Source organism: Mastomys coucha, unplaced genomic scaffold, assembly GCF_008632895.1.
Source record: "Mastomys coucha isolate ucsf_1 unplaced genomic scaffold, UCSF_Mcou_1 pScaffold13, whole genome shotgun sequence".
Lineage (NCBI taxonomy): Eukaryota > Metazoa > Chordata > Mammalia > Rodentia > Muridae > Mastomys > Mastomys coucha.
In genome coordinates this window covers 43,657,045-43,676,074 of record NW_022196895.1, presented here as the reverse complement: position 1 = coordinate 43,676,074, position 19,030 = coordinate 43,657,045, and the positions used below count along the sequence as shown (strand labels likewise).

The 19,030-nt window shown below is 41.8% G+C and overlaps 1 pseudogene; it reads right to left on the bottom strand.

Annotated features, from left to right (window-relative positions):
- Positions 1-1,294: 1,294 nt before the first annotated feature.
- LOC116087465 lies at positions 1,295-2,016 on the bottom strand (annotated as a pseudogene).
- Positions 2,017-19,030: the final 17,014 nt, after the last annotated feature.

The window sequence follows — 19,030 nt, the reverse complement described above, 5'->3', positions numbered from 1 at the left end:
TCAACCTACACATATTGGTTAATAATTCATACATAGTCATAGCATAATTATGAAAATTTAGGATACAATTCCCATCTGAAGATGTTCATGACCAGTTAGTTGTAAAGGAGCAAATATATACATGAAATTGTACAAGTAGGAGGAGAATAATTCAAGATAAAAGTTGAGAGAAAGAAAAGAAGTGAATGGGGAAGGGTGAGGGAAACTGTTACTAACTACTGTGGGCAGAAAGGCACGCATTTCTAATGAGAGTGTTCATGTCAGAGGTGGGTTATGCTGTCTTATATCCATACAGCATTCATGTAAGCACCAAAAAGCCACTGTTCACCTGAACATCTTCCCCTTCTCCTTTGGGGCGATCATTCTAAAAGGTACTTGACAATGGCAGCAATTACAACCCTGAGGGCTTGACATCCCAAATGTTCAGACAAAAAGCTCATTGACACCATGACGGGCCCTACCTGAGACTTACAGATGAGAAGTAGGATGTAGCAAGCTCCCTAGATGATTCTAACACGCATCCACATCCCTTAACATTGCTATAGAGTTTACCAGAGGGACAGAAGGACAAAGGGAAAGCCAGGGTACCAGCTAGCCCAGTCATTGTCTTGGAGGAAACACTAGGTCACTGCATTTGATCCAGCCTCAATTCCCTCATTTATGAGAATGATGGACTGGGTATGTGGCCTTCTAACTGGGTATTCTCTACTAACAGAAGGCTTTTAGTTCATTAAAAACTTACATGAAACCTGCACATGGGAAGTCTATGCAGGAAGGACACGGTGTTCCTACCTAAAGCACATCTTAAAGGTAAAATGAGATGGCTGAATGTGTCTGTGTCACTAGAAGTGTGATCCTACAGAAAAGGAAAAAAAAAGTCTCTATCTACATACAGATTGTAACTTTCTCCACCCAGACTTGGTGCTTGCCTCTAGAAAATCGTTGGGAATGAACATTTCTCAGTCTTGCTTGTTAAATAGAAAGAACTACTTTGGGGAGTTCTTCAAACTCCAGACCACTATGTTGAACCTCAAATGAGTTAAACAGGACTCTCAGCTTAAATCTAGCTTGGGCATCATCCTCAAAGCCTTGGTTCAAGTGATGGAGCCTAAGACCAGGATGACCTCTTTCTATCTGGGGAAAATTGCAAGGTCAGTGACTAGAGTCTAGGCATAGAAGGACCGCCCCCCCCTCCTTTAAAAAAGAAGTAAGCCTTTATTTCCATGTTTCTCAAATTAAGCTGACTGAGTTGGTTGCTTTGATTAGTCAAAGAGACCAAATTCCATATCTTCATCTAATTGTCCACAGACAAAACCAGGAATGGCTTGTATCCATTGATGACAATTCCTAGCCCTGAGGCAACAGCATGGTAAACCAATCTGCAAACAAACACTGACAACCTTTCAGACATACCACTATACCACTTGGAAGCAGAAGTACAGAGTTAACTCTGTGATGTCAAGCACTTCCAGATTACAAATGCTACCATCGTCAGACACCTGCCCGATCATCACCCCAAAGGAAAAGAGAGAAAGAGATTCAATGTGTTCAGCAGTGTGGCTTCATTAGCTCCTACTTTGTTCCTGGGTTTTATCAGCTGCACACTACTTAGAATTTCAGTGGTGCCTCTGGAGATTTTAGTGGTGATGCCTAAAGCCTGGAAGAAAGACTTCTAAGGCCCAAGATCAGTGTCCTTGGCTGGCACAGTGACCTCACACACATTGGTGGCACTATCATAGATGGCCGGCAACATGTCCCTAATGTCAGTAAGATCCTCCTTGGTGAGTACAAAGCCCACATTCCCCTGGATATGAGGCAGCAGTTTCTCCAGAGCTGGGTTGTTTTTCAGATGCCCCCAGATGGCTTTGAGCATCATAGTGTTCTTGCTCATCAGCACCACAGCCTTCTAGGAACAAGCGGATCTGCTGCATCTGCTCCCACAATGAAGCATTTTGGGTAATCATCCAAGAGTTGGATGATCTTGGACTTCCAGGTCACTCTGTCTTCCCTGACCATCACAGTGGTAAGTCAGGAATTGACATAAGGTTTAAAGACAATGTCACTCTAATGAGGACACCTAGCAAGAAAAACGCAACTCCTTATTTTTATTTATTTTTAAACTTAATCTGCCAATCAAGGCATTATACTTTAGAAGTTTTTCAAAAGCCCATTAAGTCTAGCATATATTTATTACACTTTCAACTAATCTTTCAGTTTAATAAAGAAACACATAAGGGTGTCTGTGAGCTGTTTGGCCTGAGACTCACTTGAAAAGCAATTTCAATATGAGCTGAGTCCACCCTAGTTGTTGACACATCTGCTGTGTCCTGCTTATTCCCCTAGCAGCTGCCGCCAACACATATATTCAGGACTGCAATCAAGAAGGTACCCACTGGATTCCAAACTGTGAGATGAAACAAGGAAAAATGAGAGGAGGAGGGGGCAGAGGAGCTTGGACCTCAGTACCTTCCAAGGGTGATCTTTTATTAATCCTGTAGTGCCCATTGATATGTTAATTTAGACAGATAAATCTTAGACTGGGATTGAGGGAGATCCACCAGACAGGGCTTTTTAGAAATCAGTATTCCACAAGAGAAGCAGACAAAATAATTTCTGAAAGAATCAGTATCCTAAAAAAATCCTTCCTTGGAGCTCTGCTGGAAGCTTCGGATTCCCTAAGAACAGCACAGCTGGCTGGAGCAGTAAGAACTGCTCACCAACACAGTTCTTAAAGCTTCTGCTAGACTCACTGGAATACACTGAACAGTAACACCTTTTCTATTGTCTACTTTCTATTGTGTTTCTTAAGGCAGGGTCTTGCTAGAACCCTCTTTGTAAAACAGCTTGACCTCTAATTTGCAGCAGTCTTCCTGCCTCTGCCTCCAGGGTTGTAGGACTGCAGGCACATACGACCAAATATATCAAATAAGAACATCTAATTCCAAAACGGGAGGTACACGGTGGGTGAACTCTGAGCAGGATTCAACCAGTTTTAGCATCAAGCAAGAACATAGCCACACTTGCCTAATGAACACTGTCTTCAAAGGGCAACAAACCGCTCCTCTAAGACCCAAGATGGCTAATGTCTTACCTCTAACATTAACAACCTAGGTGGCTCTTGTAAGTTACTAACACTCTATGAATATGTTATTTCAACTTGTGTGTCTGTGTAATGAATGCACGTATGTATGGGTGCATGTCACTGTGTGGGCACGTAGGAAGGCCAAAAGTCAATGTCGGGAGAACTTCTTCAGTTCTCCAGGCCTTTTTTTTTTTAAGATCTCTTATTGGGCCTGAAGCTCACTATTCCGGTTAAAGTGACCAGCCAGGGAACCCCCAGAACCTCCTAGTATTGGAGTTTTAGGCACATGCCATCATACCCAGCTTTGTATTGGGTTCCGAGGATCAGAACTTAGATCTCCTTGCTTGTGTGATAAGCCTTTTACCCTCTAAGCCATTGAGCCAGCCCTTCTTTCAGTTCTTAAAGTGAGATTTCAATAGTTCCTCCTTCAGACAATTGTTTTGAAGAATAGCTGAGAGGCTGGGAGTGTGGTTCAGTGATTCATATTGAGATCAGTTCCTAATTGCCATTTGAAACTAATTAAGCTGTGTTTTTTTTTCATAAGAAATTAGAATTGAATACAGTTTACTGGAGAATCGAATGAAACAAGCCAGTAAACAACTTGGAAAGTCACGCAGATTCCCCTGCGATGGGGGAATGAGGGAGGAGCGAGTCTCTGCCTAGGCTGCAGCAAGCATTCAGACAGAAACAAGGCAAGCAGAGCCTTGCTGATTCTTGCCACAGGTATTATTCTTCTATTTTCTTTTAACTACACGTTGCTTTCTTTCTGTGTGAACCAGATAAGTCTGTCCAAACAAGGGCAGGGAGGGAAGGTAACACCTGCAAGCTGGGCAGTGGTGGCACACGCCTTTAATCCCAGCACTTGGGAGACAGAGACAGGAGGATCTCTGTGAGTTTGAGGCCAGCCTGCTCTACATAGGGAGTTCTAGGACAGACAGGGCTACATAGTGAGACCTTGTCTCAGAAACAAAACAAGCAAAAAGTGAACAGGCTCAATCTTGTGTTTTGAGCTTCATTTAATAATCTTCAGTTTTACAACCTGCAGTGGTGGGTGAAAGGGGAAACTTACTGAGTCACTTACTGAGGGACTGGTCTCTGGTGATGTAATGCCATCCTACTTAGCAAAATATCCACAGCAATCAAAATCAATTTAGTCCCAAGTTAAAGTATGAAATAAGTATGAATAAGACTTGTAGTAGATACAATGATATCCTAGCTAATATATAATTGAGACAGAAGTGAATTACCAACTTGTCATTTTAAAATTCACTTGTGGCTGGAGATACAGCTCAAGGGTTAAAAGCACTTGTGGCTCTTGCAGAAGGCCAGGGTTTGATTATGGGCACCCATGCGGTGATTCTCAACCATCCATAACTCCCATTCCAGGGGATCTGATGGCCTATTTTGACCCTTGCAGGCACCAAGCATGTGAAGTAATAAAGTGAGAAAACAAAGCTGTAGAAACAAGGTTCTGGGAATACAGAAGCCAAGTTTTTGAGAATATAGAAACAAAGTTCTGGGAATGTAGAAATAAAGTAAAATAAGAGAGCCATATTCCAGCTCCTATAAGCAGCAGCTTCAGACACTGAGAAGTTGTGTTTCAGAGATAGCCAAGGACATGTTGTAAAAACAAAGTTCTGGTGGTCAGAATGTTGAGACAGAATGACCAGGCCATTCTGACTAAGCTAAGTAAGGCCAAAACAAAAATAACTGGTGGTCCCAGACATGAAGGTCCACGAAAACAAGATTAGCAATTCTTGGAAGAACCCCACAACCCCTCCCTGTGGTGAATTTCGAAAAAGACCACAAACTGTCACCCTGACCTTGCGGTCAACAATCCCCCTACCACCTAGTTACTCAGCCCCTTCCCAGGGACTTTTCAAGGCCAGGTACAGAGCTGAATAGGGAAGTTGGCTGACTAAGCCAAGAACAGCCCCCTGAGCAAGCCAACCAGTGCCTGATGAGACCCTTTGTCCTATGTTCCACCAACCAGAGCAAGCCAGCCAGCCTTGTTGCAGAAATCTGCCCTCTGTAATGTATAAAAGATATGTGCTTTCTAAGTTCGAGGTTCACTACACCCCCCCCCCGTGAGGGTGGGCAACCCCACATATGTGGATCAATAAACCTCATGTCATTGCAACGATCTATTGCCAATCTGTGTTCTCTGTGTTGAGCCTAGTTTACTACACATGCATGTGGTGCACATACATACATACATACATACATACATACATACAGGAGAAACATTCACACATGAAAGATAAATAAATCAATTTTTTAAAAAAAAATTGTAAAGTCATTTATAAGACACAAAACCTTATAGTAAAAGGCATCATTGTGTTGGTTAGTAGTGGCTGCCTAGGTTTGAGCTCCAGTTTGCTGTCTCCTGCTCTATGAACATGGGCTACTTAGTGACTCTATACCTGCCTTGAAAGGCTGGACAACGCACGACTACAAAGGACTGTCTGAAGACTGGACTGTCTTTTTAAATGAGTTTTTCCATTCACAACACTTAGATTAGATCCTATGCATACACACTAGTGTCATTGAGCTATTAGCTCTCATTTTAATTTCAGAAAATAAAATAAACCAGTCAATTTTTAAGATATCGTCATGATGTCAGATTTGGGATCATTTCAGCAATTCAAGATCGATCTAACCATAGTCCCCTCCTTGAGGAGAAATTCCCAGGCATTCTTTCTTAACACCGGGAGCACTAAGAAGTCAGGTTTTTCCACCATGAGGCTTTTTTTTTGCTTTTTTTTCTTTTAATTTCTTCCATATTTAGGTATCAAAGACACCTCAAGCTTTGTAAGAGAAGGAAGCGGAAGCATGGCTTTTGGCTGCAGAGTCTTTTAACACTTAGCTGGATATATCTTTGGATGAATGGATGAGCATGATCAAAGCCAATTAGCATATGTGGAGACAAGTCGGAAGCACCCTGGTGTTCTAATTAGTTGATAAGGCTGTGAGCTTTTGGAGAACAATTAAGGTTACTTAGCAGAATCAGACACCTGCCTTAAATCTCAAACACAGAACCTGCTGGATGAATAGACTTTTCAGTTCATCATCATTTTGGCCTCAGCACAGCTAATCTACTTAAGTTTAAATTTCCCTCAGTGTCCTAGACTGTTTGTCAATCTGTACACTTGTTCTGTTCTTTCTTTCCTTTTTTTTTTTTTTTTTTTTTTTTTTTTTTTTTTTTTTTTTTTTTTTTTTTTTTTTTTTTTTGAGGCAGGGTTTCTCTGTGTAGCCCAGGCTATTCTGGACCTCACTCTGTAGACCAGTCTGGCCTCGAACTCACAGAGATACACCTGCCTCTGCCTCTTGAGTGCCTGGGATCAAAGGTGTGCACCACCACCTCTCCACTATACATTTGTTCTCACCGTCTCCTTAGACTCCTCAAAGCCATCCTCTTGCTCAAAACGAATGATCTTTTCATAGAGAGAGAGAGTCTTCTAATAAATAGTGAAAATACTTCCTAGAAGGAAATCCAGATAGATACTTCTATAAACAATCTCAACACAACAGCATCCCACCTTACCCCCCCGACTCTGAAAGATCTTGTGACTTAAAACAAGACAGCATTCAAGGATCTCTTGATTGTATAGGTTTGGTTCCCTTGGACATTTCTTGTGCCTAAAGTCCTACTAGCTGTGGTTGGATTTCAGCTGTGGTAGTCATAAGGAAGTCTTTGTCATTGAACTTTCTGCAGACAGCCTGAGTCGGCTCCAGCTACTCCATCCTGCAGGAAGTTTGCCTGTGGCTCCTGATGTGCATATCATTAGGTGGTTTCAGATGCTCCTGGATTACATTTGGATGTGAACAGAAACTGCAAGATCAATCATTTGCAGTCATAGGAAGGAGAGGCTGCCAGCACCTTAAGGGCAGGACCTGCAAACTGCCATTACCACTGAACCCCCTGTACTGGCTGGTTTTGTGTGTCAACTTGACACAGGCTGGAGTTATCACAGAGAAGGGAGCTTCAGTTGGGGAAGTGCCTCCATGAGACCAAACTGTGGGGCATTTTCTCAATTAGTGATTAAGTGGGTAGGACCCCTTGTGGGTGGTGCCATCCCTGGGCTGGAAGTCTTGGGTTCTATAAGAGAGCAGGCTGAGCAAGCCAAGGGAAGGAAGCCAGTAAGGAACATCTCTCCATGGCCTCTACATCAGCTCCTGCTTCCTGACCTGCTTGAGTTCCAGTCCTGACTTCCTCTGGTGATCAACAGCAATGCAGAAATAAGCTAAATAAACCCTTTCCTCCCCAACTTGCTTCTTGGTCATGATGTTTGTGCAGGAATAGAAACCCTGACTAAGACACCCCTCGCCAGCTCTTTGTTTTTAAATTGCAGCGATCTACATACTTGAGCTCCCAGGAGGAATTTTTTTCATCACTATGAAATGAATGGCTAGCAATGTGTTGAGTAGTACCACTAAGTTCATGGACATTTAATTAAAATAATGTATGCTACTGGGCATGATGGTACAAGCAATTGGAAGGCTGAGGCAGACAGACAGATCTCCATGAGTTCAGACCAACTTGTTCTACATAGTGAGACCCTATCTCACCACCACCACCAACAACAACAACAACAATAGTATTTTAGAGAAAAAGATTATGGATTAAAAAGTTTTCAAAGATGGTTATTGTCTTAGTCAGGGTTTCTATTCTTACACACAACATCATGACCAAGAAGCAAGTTGGGGAGGGAAGGGTTTATTCAGCTTACTTCCACATTGCTGTTCATCACCAAAGGAAGTCAGGACAGAAACTCACACAGGGGAGAAAGTTGGAGGCAAGAGTTGATGCAGAGGCCACAGAGGGTGCTGCTTACTGGCTTGCTTCCCTGGATTGCTTAGCTTGCTTTCTTATAGATCCCAGTACTACCAGGCCAGGGATAGCACCACCACAATGGGCTTTCCCACCACTGATCACTAATGGAGAAAATGCCTTACAGCTGGATCTCATGGAGGCATTTCGTCAAAGGAGACTCCTTTCTCTGTGATAACTCCAGCTTGTGTCAACCTGACACACAAAACCAGCCAGAACAGTTCTAAACCAAAACAACTTTTGTAAAAGGTGATGCTGGGATTTAAACCCAGAGCCTTCTACACCCTAGGCTCTTCCACACTCCTGTGATCTCAGTTACCACATTTTATCTGTACGCTACACTTCTCTGACTCTTGTGAGTTTCAAAAATTTTCTACAGTCATCTTTGTAATCTTATTTCTTCTTAAATGGGTTTTTACTATACAGCTCAGGCTGCCTTTAAATCTTCAATCCTCCTGCCTCAGCTTTCCAACTGCTAGGATTACAGGTTTAGAACCCAAACCACATCTGGACTTGGGCATCTTTAAAGGAGAAAAACTCCCAAGAGCATTCAGAGGTGGTCCTTACCCTATAGTATAAATACCCTGCCACTTTTACTCCTAGGCAAGATAATAAATACTAAGGTTTGTATTTAGCATTCCCTCCCACCCTACTCCACTCCCCCACGCTGTCTCTCTACACCACTAGGCTACCCCACTGTGGAAGGAGACCTCAGGATTTTCCAGTTACTTTCTACTTCTTTCCCTGCATCAATTCTTCTTTTCTAGGTCAAGGGTCCTTCTAAGGTCAGCTTCTAGGGGAACCCAAAGCAAAATACCCACAGTGAGCACACTAAAGCCGTAGACCTTGCCTATGACTACCGTGTTGAAGCTCGTCTACTCCAATATATGATTTGTGAAAGATAAAAAATAAATAAATAATTTGCAGTTGACTCAGTACTTGGTTGTCATCTGCCACCAAATAACAGTGCAGACTTCACTCCATTCACTGAAGGCTTGTGAGTTAATAGGCTAGAATCACTAAAGAATCAAATCCAGGTAAGACTAGGCAAACAAAGGTTTTGATCTTTTTAACTTTTCTTTTTTAAAATACTACAAAACAAAGCAATAGGAAGCATCCCCTGTTTCCTCTAACTTTGCACCACTCTAACGCTACACTTTCCACCACTGTTCTTACTAAGAAAGCCTCCCAAACATCAGAACGGGACTTGGGAGCAGAGGATGCGTGTCCTAGTTAGCGTTACTCTTGCTGTAATGAAACACCATGATCAAAAACAACTTGAGGAGGAAAGGGTTTATTCCGTTTCCACTTCCACATCACGATTCATCTTCAAAGGGAGTCAGGACAGGAACACAAACAGGGCAGGAACCTGGAGGCAGGAGCTGATGCAGAGGCCACGGAGGAGTGCTGCTTACTGGCTTGCTCTTGCTTTCTTACAGCACCCAGGACCGGGAGCCCATATATGGCCTCACAGCAAGCTTCACCCTGCCACATCAATCACTAATGAAGAAAAATGACCTATAGGCTTGCCTACAGCCAAACCTTATGGAGGCACTTTTCTCAGCTGGGCTTCTCATCTCTCAAAGGACTAACCTGTATCAAGTTAACATAATACTAGCCAGCCCAGAGGACAATGTGTCCGAAAGATGCAGTTCATTGAGATGCTCAGAAGGGGATGGGCAGTACTTGGGTACATGGCTGCCATGTAGCTTTTCAAGCCTGTAAGGATTAGAGGAATGAGCACTCAAAATGGAGCCGTTAGGGTATCCCGAGTGATCGAGTTCTTTAGTCACTTACGAGTACCAGGCCTCTTCTTCCTCGGTTCTTCGAGACTGGCCTCCAGCAATGTTATGAAACAGAAAAGGAAAATGAACATGAGGGCCAGGATAGGGACTTAATGAAACCTTCCCTGCCATTTCAATAATGAACGAAACTATAGCTAGACCACACAGCCTCTGAGGAGTCTGAATCTGCAGCTTTGGTTCCTCTGTAATGCTCCTGGGCAAGGATGGGAAGGAAAGACAATGGTAGGTAGTCCTTGTCCTACTAAGGTCTTCCCACTGCCATATTGTCAGGGACAGTGAAAGACATACACTGAGCTTTTATGCACAACCTGTCAAAGGCTCACAGCATCTTAGCCTTGCTGCACACAGCTGCCACTCCAGGCCTTTCTATGAAAACAAAAAGGCAAGAAGAAGGTTAGCCCATGGTGCCAGTGAGGTGGTGTGGGAATCTCCTTGCCCACTATTACCTTGATCATGTGACTTAGTGGCTGTGAGCTATGCAGACTTTTTAAGTGAAATCACAGTTAGTTTGATGCCAGGAACTTGAAAAAGCTTTTGATAAATGGTAACATTTTTTTCTTCAGAAATATTCAGATAGGCTTCAGCACTCTTCATCCTGCCCTGGTTGTGCATTTATTAAATAACTGTAGCTTCAGTCTTCAATTCCTGCCTAAGTTAGCCAATGTTATCTTACTACTATGAAAGGCTTTTTAAAATTACTGATGACTAGACTAAGATCAACTGAAACTGAATATCTTCAACTGAAAAGAAGTTTCTCACCAAGTAAGTTGGATTTGTGGGGAGAGTTCATAACTACTTGGTTTAAGTAAGCTTACTTAACTGAAATAAACTGGAACTTATAGACAGGGACCATCGTTGTATCCAGAGATAGCCAGTCTGATACACTGAAGACTATATCCTACAGGAAAACAAGTGTGTTTGTCATCAGGGCGGAGCTTGAGGGAGGGGACCTCTGGAGAGTCACAGGATTATTTTTCAAATATTTGAAGAGGCTAAACATGTTGTGTCCTAAGAATTGATTAATCACGTGCTCTGTGGTTTTCTGTAATAGAGGAATTACAGGTGTCTAGCTTTTTATCAAAATAAGAAACAGCTTCCAGTGAATACCTGCCGAGGACCACCCCTCAGCTTCTCTCAGGGGTTCCGAGAGAAGGGGTGTCTCAGAGCAGCGAAATGAGACAGCTGGAAGTCAAATCATGGATCCTAGCTGATGCCTGTGTTCTGCTTGAAACAAGGTTTCCATTCTGCTTCTCTCTGTCTTCTGCTTTCTCTCTAAAGAGTTCTCTGTCTCTATTCTGCTTGCTTGCTATTCAAAGAGATCTCTCTATCCATGTCCTGCTTGCTTGCGTGTGTGTGTGTGTGTGTGTGTGTGTGTGTGTGTGTGTGTGTGTGTGTGTGTGTGTGTTCTCTGGATAGTTCATCTCCTGCAGAACACAAGTCCAGTCTTTTATTTTACATATCAATCTAGTCGTTTACTACAGGTTTTCCTTTTGATTTTCTTATGAGTCAGCATTCCATGACCCCAGCCCTTTGATTCTTAGGAGATAGGAAGCATACATTTTTTCCCTTAACATTGCAAAAGAATTCAGAGATCTGTCTGCCATTGCTCAACATAGAAGAGAAACTACTTGGGTGGGACCCTGCCCTGAAATGACCATTTCCACCAAGCCTTAGCCTAACCTTGCTCTGCCGAAGGCTGATCCTGAACTCAGGAATCTATCTTCCTTTGTATGCATAAACAAATAAACAAACAAACAAACAAAAACTTGGCTGGGTGAGATCTCCTTTGATCACCACTCCCTAAATCTCTTCATCTCCTTCCTTAGCAATTTTCTAACAAGTTGGCTCACAGCTCAACTGCTTCTGTTCCTTTAGATTTGTGAAGCCCCTCGTGTAATTCATATTGCATCCTTACTTTTGCATAGTTGAGAAATGATACATTTTTGTATTTTTGAACACATGTATTTAGAGCTCTTTCCCATGCATTAAGGGCTGTCCTGAAGGTCCCAGTGTTTACCATTTTACTGAGACGTAACAACGCCTTCGACTCCTGGACTTGCACTGTTTCTAAGTATCATGGAGTCATGAACATTGACAGGGAGGACATTCCTCGGAAGGACATGAGAGAGTCCTCCATTGCTAGTGGGTGCAGAAAATATATGCATTATTACATAAGCAAGCCTTAGGCCCACAACAGCCATCAACACTCATGGAGGTCTATGCCTGCAGGCCCTGTCCTAGGGGCAGGAACCATGCCACTCTGTCCCTACCAGGGCCATGCCAGACAGGCTCCACAACTACCTCTTTGAGAAAAACCTCTGTAAAAGATGTTAGCAGTCACCAGAAATGCTCAGGCAAGCTGGAGGATTGACTATTGTCAGGAGGATTCAACAAATGATCTAAAATGCTTTTATTACCGAAGGTTTTATGAGTTGGTTGGAGCACCTTCAATGTATAGTCTTCTCACTTTGGTTATTTCTTGTGTGTCTGAATGTTTTCGTCTATATATGTTCTCAACATGTGCGTGCCTGGGGCGTGTGCATGCCTGGAGCGTGCACAGGCCAGAACCAGGCACCAGATTCCCTAGAACTGGAATTGTGGCAGTTTTGAGCTGCTATGTGGATGGGTGTAGGGAGTCAAACCCAGGTCCTCTGCAAGCGCAGCAAGTGGTTTTGACTATGGAGCCTTCTCTCCAGCCCCAAACTTGCTCTCTTCTGGAAAGGGTTTCCACTCCCACATGTTACGGCCAAAGGAAGGCTTTCAAAGAAAGGCAGGCATTTTCAAATAATTGAATAAGTAAAATTCATGGTACTTAGCACTCTGGACTTGGAATACAAAGGAAAGGAAAAGATTTTCTCCCCTCCCCCCTTAATGTAACCTTTATCCTCATGCTTTCAGGAGCTGTTTTGGTTTTGTTTTTTGTTTTTCGTTAAGCCAAAAATAATCCCTTTAAAAAGATAAAAATCAACTTTATCACTCTGCCTAGATGCTGTAAGGATTATGAAAATATAAGTCTCTGTAAACCCTATGCAACCTTTGTCTTTGTGAGCTAATTCCCATAGCTCGAACACATGCACCTGATAGCATCTTTCTATTGAGGAGCTCACACAAAGCAAACAATTGCAGGGTCAGAAGCCTGAGTCCACAGAAGTTACTTAGAGAAAAGGGATTTAAAATCCCTGTCATATGTCAGTCAACTGTCAGAAAAACCCTTTCAGAGTTCTAGCCCTTCGGATGATGAAATTGCCCAAGTGCTTTTATTCATTCATTCATTCATTCATTCATTCATTCATTCATTCTTGGTACCTACAATTATGTCTTCAGCATACCTGTATATCATAATAGGATTGTATTTTTTAAATAACATCCCTTTGAAAGGGGAATTTTTCACTCAGGAGTATATGGTACACTTCTCTACAAGAAAAAGCACTGGCTCTTGGTGTCTGCCTATCGGGATTTGTTTCTTTTTAACAACAAAAAAGAAAGTTAAAAAAAAAAGAAGAAAAAGAAGAAGAAGAAACAAGAATTACTTTCAGGGATTGATGCTAAAAGTCAAAGCAGTAATCTGCAAGTTCAAGAACAGAGTTTAGAAACATCAAAAATAAAGTGTTCTGAGCTTTGCTTTCCTGTAAACACTGGTTTTCAACTCAGAGAGAAAGATAAAAACTAACCGCATTTCCCCTTTCTTCTGTACAGCCAGCTTTCCTTATTGTTGTGGATTAATTTTGATGAATGGATTAATTTTTTTTTCTCTGCATTGCACTTTGTTTTCTTTTTCTGTGCTTTGTGAGTCCAAGGGCTCAGAGATACAGAATCTGACTGTCCCCCGTGCTGGAACGAATTGTATTAGATGTATTTGAATAGTCAGGGGAAATACAAACCCGCACTTTCACCCCATGCTTGCCCTGTTCTTACATCCATCTTGATCTGACACACCGGCCTGGTTTTTGCCTTTGTAGCAGCAGGTTCATAGGCAGCCCCAGTTTCTGTGATGAAAAACCTCTACAGAAATCTCTAAGGTTTAAAAAAGAAATGGTCAGATTTCTGTTATTAAGCAGAACAGACTTTAATGCCAGTACAGTAGTGGCTCTCAACCTTCCTAATGCTACAACCTTTTAATACTATTCCGCAAGATGTAGTGACCCCTACCATAAAATTATTTTTGTTGCTACTTCATAATTGCAATTTGGTACTGTTATGAATCATAATGTAGATATCTGATATGCAGGATATCTGATATGTGACCCCTGTAAAAGGGTTGTTTGACCCTCTAAGGGAAACACATTAAAAGGGAGACGAGGCCACAAACACCCCCATTCAACTGAAGCAGCCTTGTGATTCTATATTAAGAACTTATTCTGGAAAGGTAACATCTCATCAAATCTTCTTATAGATGGTATTCACCTCTCCAGAACAGGTAAACACATGCTTGCCTGGTGATAAGTGTTCAGTGAGACACAGACAGAGTCACCTGGGTGGAAAACCAGAAGCAGGCAAAGTCCCAAAGAGTCTCACACAGAAGGAAATCTCCCAACTCTGGTAGGACGGCACAGAAAATAAGCAAGGGACACTTTAATCACATAATATTGAACTATGCTACATTAATAAAATAGAATCTGCAATTAATGCCCATTCTGTCCAAGATGGCTAGCAGTTATTGATATCGCCTCTAATTCTATAATAAACCATCATCAAGTCTAAAAACCCTTCCTAGGAAGAGAAGGATGGGAGACAATGAAGAGATGGCTCAGCAGTTAAGAGCGTTCTGCGATTTCAGTGGGGGCAAGTTTGAGTCCCAGCAGCCACTTGTAATTCCAATCGCAGGGGATCTGACACCTTCCCTGCAGGCACCAGGCATTCATGCACATGTTGCACAGACATACATGTGGGCAAAACACCTATAACCATAAAATAAAAAATAAATAAACCCTGAAAGTGTGTGTGTGTGTATGTGTGTGTGTGTGTGTGTGTGTAAGAGAGAGAGAGAGAGAGAAAGAGAGAGAGAGGGAGGGAGAGAGAGAGAGGGAGGGAGGGAATGGATAAACCTCTAAAATGTTTCAGAAGCCTCAGAAAGCACTGGAAGTCTCATCATTAGCTTATATACAGGAATAATGATAAGGCTATGCAGAATTCCTTGAGTAATGGAGAAAGTGAAGCCTCTGTAGTCAAGCAAATAGGCTGAGTTTTGACCATCATGCTAGATATCAATGCTGGCGGTGTTATTCTGCCTTGAGTGAATGGTAAGGAAGGGGAACAAAATCAGTGGGTTTAATAAAAACCGTTGCATTACATGTACCTGTACTGAACCTGATGCTTTCTTGGTAAGGGAAAGCAAAATATTGGTAGTTTTTTTGTTGTTTTGTTTTTGTTTTTGTTTTTTTCTATTCCAAAGATGCCATTTATGGGGTGGTCATAAAATCCACACGTAAAGATCTGAATAGTTTGGCATTCCACATTTATATGTACACACATACACACACACACACACACACACACACACACATCTATTACAAGAATTAGAAGATCTACTAATACAAACCTTTGAATTTTGCCTCATTGCTGACAATTGATTATCCCCTTTCTAGGAGATCACAAGCCAAATCCCCCACCTAAAGGAAGACATAGAGACAGTATTGGGCCTCCTGCCTGTGTCCCAGCTACTCTGTAATCCAGCCCCAGGCCAGGTAAACTCATTAGTGACAGCCCCACTGCTACCTCAGATGTCCCAAGGAATTCATCCCAGGAGTAGCCTCTAACCATCGCTACAGTTTCAACTTCCCTGGCACAGGCAGAAAGGAGCTGGGTCTCCTTCTATCTCAATAAGCTCAATTCCTGTCAGGCTATCCATCTAAGTGGGGGAAAGTCACCGCAAGCCTTGAGGCCACTCTCTTCTGAGATTGTGAGTTTTCAGACACTTGGCTGGGTCAGACTGTCTGAGAACAGAGTCGAGTACGAGCCAGAAAGGCTTCTCTGTTCTGCTTTGGCAAATGTCAGATCTGCAGAGTACACTCATCTTCCAGTGAAATAAGAAGGCAAGGTCATTATGCAAACAAACCCCAGAACAAAAAGAAAAATATCCTCAGACAATGGAGGAAATTATAATGGACCAGTGCAAGAGGCAGTTAATGTGTCTCAGAGTAAGTGGGAATTCCCTCCCTGCCGCTTCAGTCCTCAGAGAGGGCTGTAGAGTGCCATCCCCACCCGTCTTGACATCAGCCCATGATCATGCTCCTTCTAGCCCTACTAAATTAGAGCGTTGACTGTGTTCCCTGCTCCGTAATTTAACACGAATCTATTTCTCTGTTGTGTATCAAAAGAACACCAACTGACACAGGAACACTCTGAAAATTACTTCCAGCCTATAACCGGGAAAAAGAATGACAGAAATAGCGAAGTATTACATTTAAAGAGATGGAGAAAGAGCAGTGTTAAAAAGATCTGAGCCAAAACAAAAGGAGATGTTTTGAATCCAAGGAGGGAGAAGAATATACAGCTTCTAGATCTTGGGTATTTAAAGTATTACCATAAAGTAAGCAATAATCATTCAAAGAGACCCAAATGCATGCATTTGTGGAGCTAGATAAATAAATAAATTTATAAGGATCACAGATGTATTTACAAGTTTTTGAAAGATCATCTATCTCAGAATGAAGCAATACTCTACCGAATTTATCTTTTAAATCTTAAGTATTTTCAGTTCTCTTATTAGGATAAGATTTATATAGTATGTCCATTTCAAGTATATGGTTCAGTGATTTCATTTACATTCTGCATTGTCACCATCTCAGTCATGATTCAGGACACTGTCACCAACCATAGATGGCTTCACACCTTTTCTTTTTTTCCACTGCAGATCAAACCTAAGGCTCTGAAACCCTGGACAAGCACTGGACCACAACATCTCCCTCTCTGCTCTCGCCTTCCTTTGCAACTCCCATCCACCTTTCTGTTTCCATTTCATCTCATTTGGCTTGTCTCATTATAATTTAGTTCTCCTCTATACTTTCAAGTAAACAATGTGATTGTATGCACCTTGGTTTGGGTTTTGTTCCTGCAAACTTTGTAATATGCATCCAGGTTTGGCACACATTGCAGCTTGTCCCGTTTTACCCTGAGGGAGTAGCCCATTCTATCAACACTGCACTTTGCTTTGTGATTCATATGAAGAATGACAGGTGGTTGGTTTGTACTTTGAGCAATATTGAAAAGAAGTACACTTGTAGATTGTTTATATTCAATCTGAACAAGTACATTTTATGGGTAGAATTATGTTTTAGGAATTTTTTTTATATTGGGATTAAAACTGAGTAAGAAATTGTCTGAGTTTTCAAAACCATTGTACCATTTCACATGTCCACTGGTGGTATTTTAAAGTCTATGCCAAATCCTCAATAGCATATTTTACAGTAAGTTTGTTCAATTGCTAACAGTGAGTCATGTTTATAAGTTGACTTCTTTCGAAACCAATGATTTCTGGTATGTTTCCATGTATGCTTTAAGAAATATCTACTCACATTTTTTATTCATTTTTATGAGTTCTTTACTTCTTATCACTAAAGAGAATGTCCCAGGTAGTTTATCATCAACTTGATACAAGCCAGGGTTGTCTGAGAAGAGGGAACCACAACAGAGAAAATGCCTCCATAAGGTATTTGGTGTAACATTATCTTAATTAATAATTAGTGTGGGAAAGCCCAGCCCATTGGTGGGAAATCCCCTGCAGATGGTCCTGGGTGGTAGAAGAAAGGAGGGTGGATGAGCCATAGAGATCGGGCCAGTAGGCTGCACTGCTCCATGGCCTTTGCACCACTCCCTGTCTTGAGTCTCTGCACTGGCTTTCCTGGAAGAAGGAATAAGCTGTAAGATGAAATATACCCTTTCCTTCCTGAATCGCTTTTGGACATGGTGTTTTATGACAGCAATAGAAGTCCTAACTAAGGCAATACATTTTCAGTGTTTGGTAAAGAAATCTTTTAATAGATATTCATTTGGAATAATGTCTTCCTGTTCATGCCTCTTTATACAGTCAATAGGAATTCTTGAGACGATGGGTTATACAACTTAATAACAAGGACACAAACAACTGAATATGTAATAAAAGATGCTGGTGAGTTACAAAGATGAATAGACTATAGGAATATCAAATGGCTCTCTTCTCAGACCATCTCCATTCCTGTGAGACTCACCCCTAACCTCATTTCTATCAGAGACTCCATAACCACCACATGTGGCTCACACCCAGTACCTTCATAGTCTGCTGTAGCCACCAACCTCAGCCCCTCTTCTTGGCCCATCCAATTCCTTTGTAACTTTCAGTTAGGGAAATACAAATCAAAACAACTTTGAGATTTCATTTCACCTGTCAGAATGGCTGAGATCAATAAAACGACGGACCACAAACGCTGCTGAGGATATGAGAAAAGGCTAAGTTTCCCTGGCATAAAATAGTGAGCCATGTTTAAAAGTTTATTTCTTTTACAACCAATGATTTCTAGTATGTCTCCATGTATCCTTTACGAAATATCTATTTGATTTTTTTTATTAATTTTTATGAGTTCTCAATTTCTTATCACTAGATTGTAGAGAGAGTTTCTGCTGTTGATGGTACCACAAACTGGTCCACCCACTCTGGAAACTAGCATAGAGAATTCTCAAAAATGCCAAAAACAAATCTACCATATGACCTAGCTATACCACTCCTTGGCATATGGCCAAACGGCTCAACATCCCCCTTCACAGGTACTTGCATAGCCACATTCACTGCTGTTCTGCTCACACTAACTAGGGAACGAAAACAACCTAAATACCTCTCAACTGACAGATGGACAGTGAAAATGAGGTACATGTGCTACAAGAGAATTCTACTCCAATGTAACGAAAAATGAAATCATGATGTATGCAGGTAAATGGAGGAAACGGAGAGTGGGTTACACGGAGTGAGGTAGCCCAGACCCAGAAAGGAAAATGCCAAATGTTCTCTCTAGTTTGTGGGTTCCAGTTTCAAACCTTTATGTGATTATATAATCTGGCGTAACAGCAGGAACCAGGAAAGGAAAAGAGACCATATTTGGAGGGGATCTGTAGAGAAGGGTATAGTAAGACATAGGTGTTATGAAAGGGGGAAATTGAAAAGGGGAGGCTCTAACTGGAGAAGGAGAGGGAGGATAACACAGGAGAAGAAGGAGGGAAAACTAATACCTGGGATGATTGAAAAAGACCTAGCTAGTCATTATTTTATGTTTACCAAAAGTTATACAGAGATATGGGTGTGTTTGGTGTGTGTGTGTTTGTGTGTGTGTGTGTGTGTGTGTG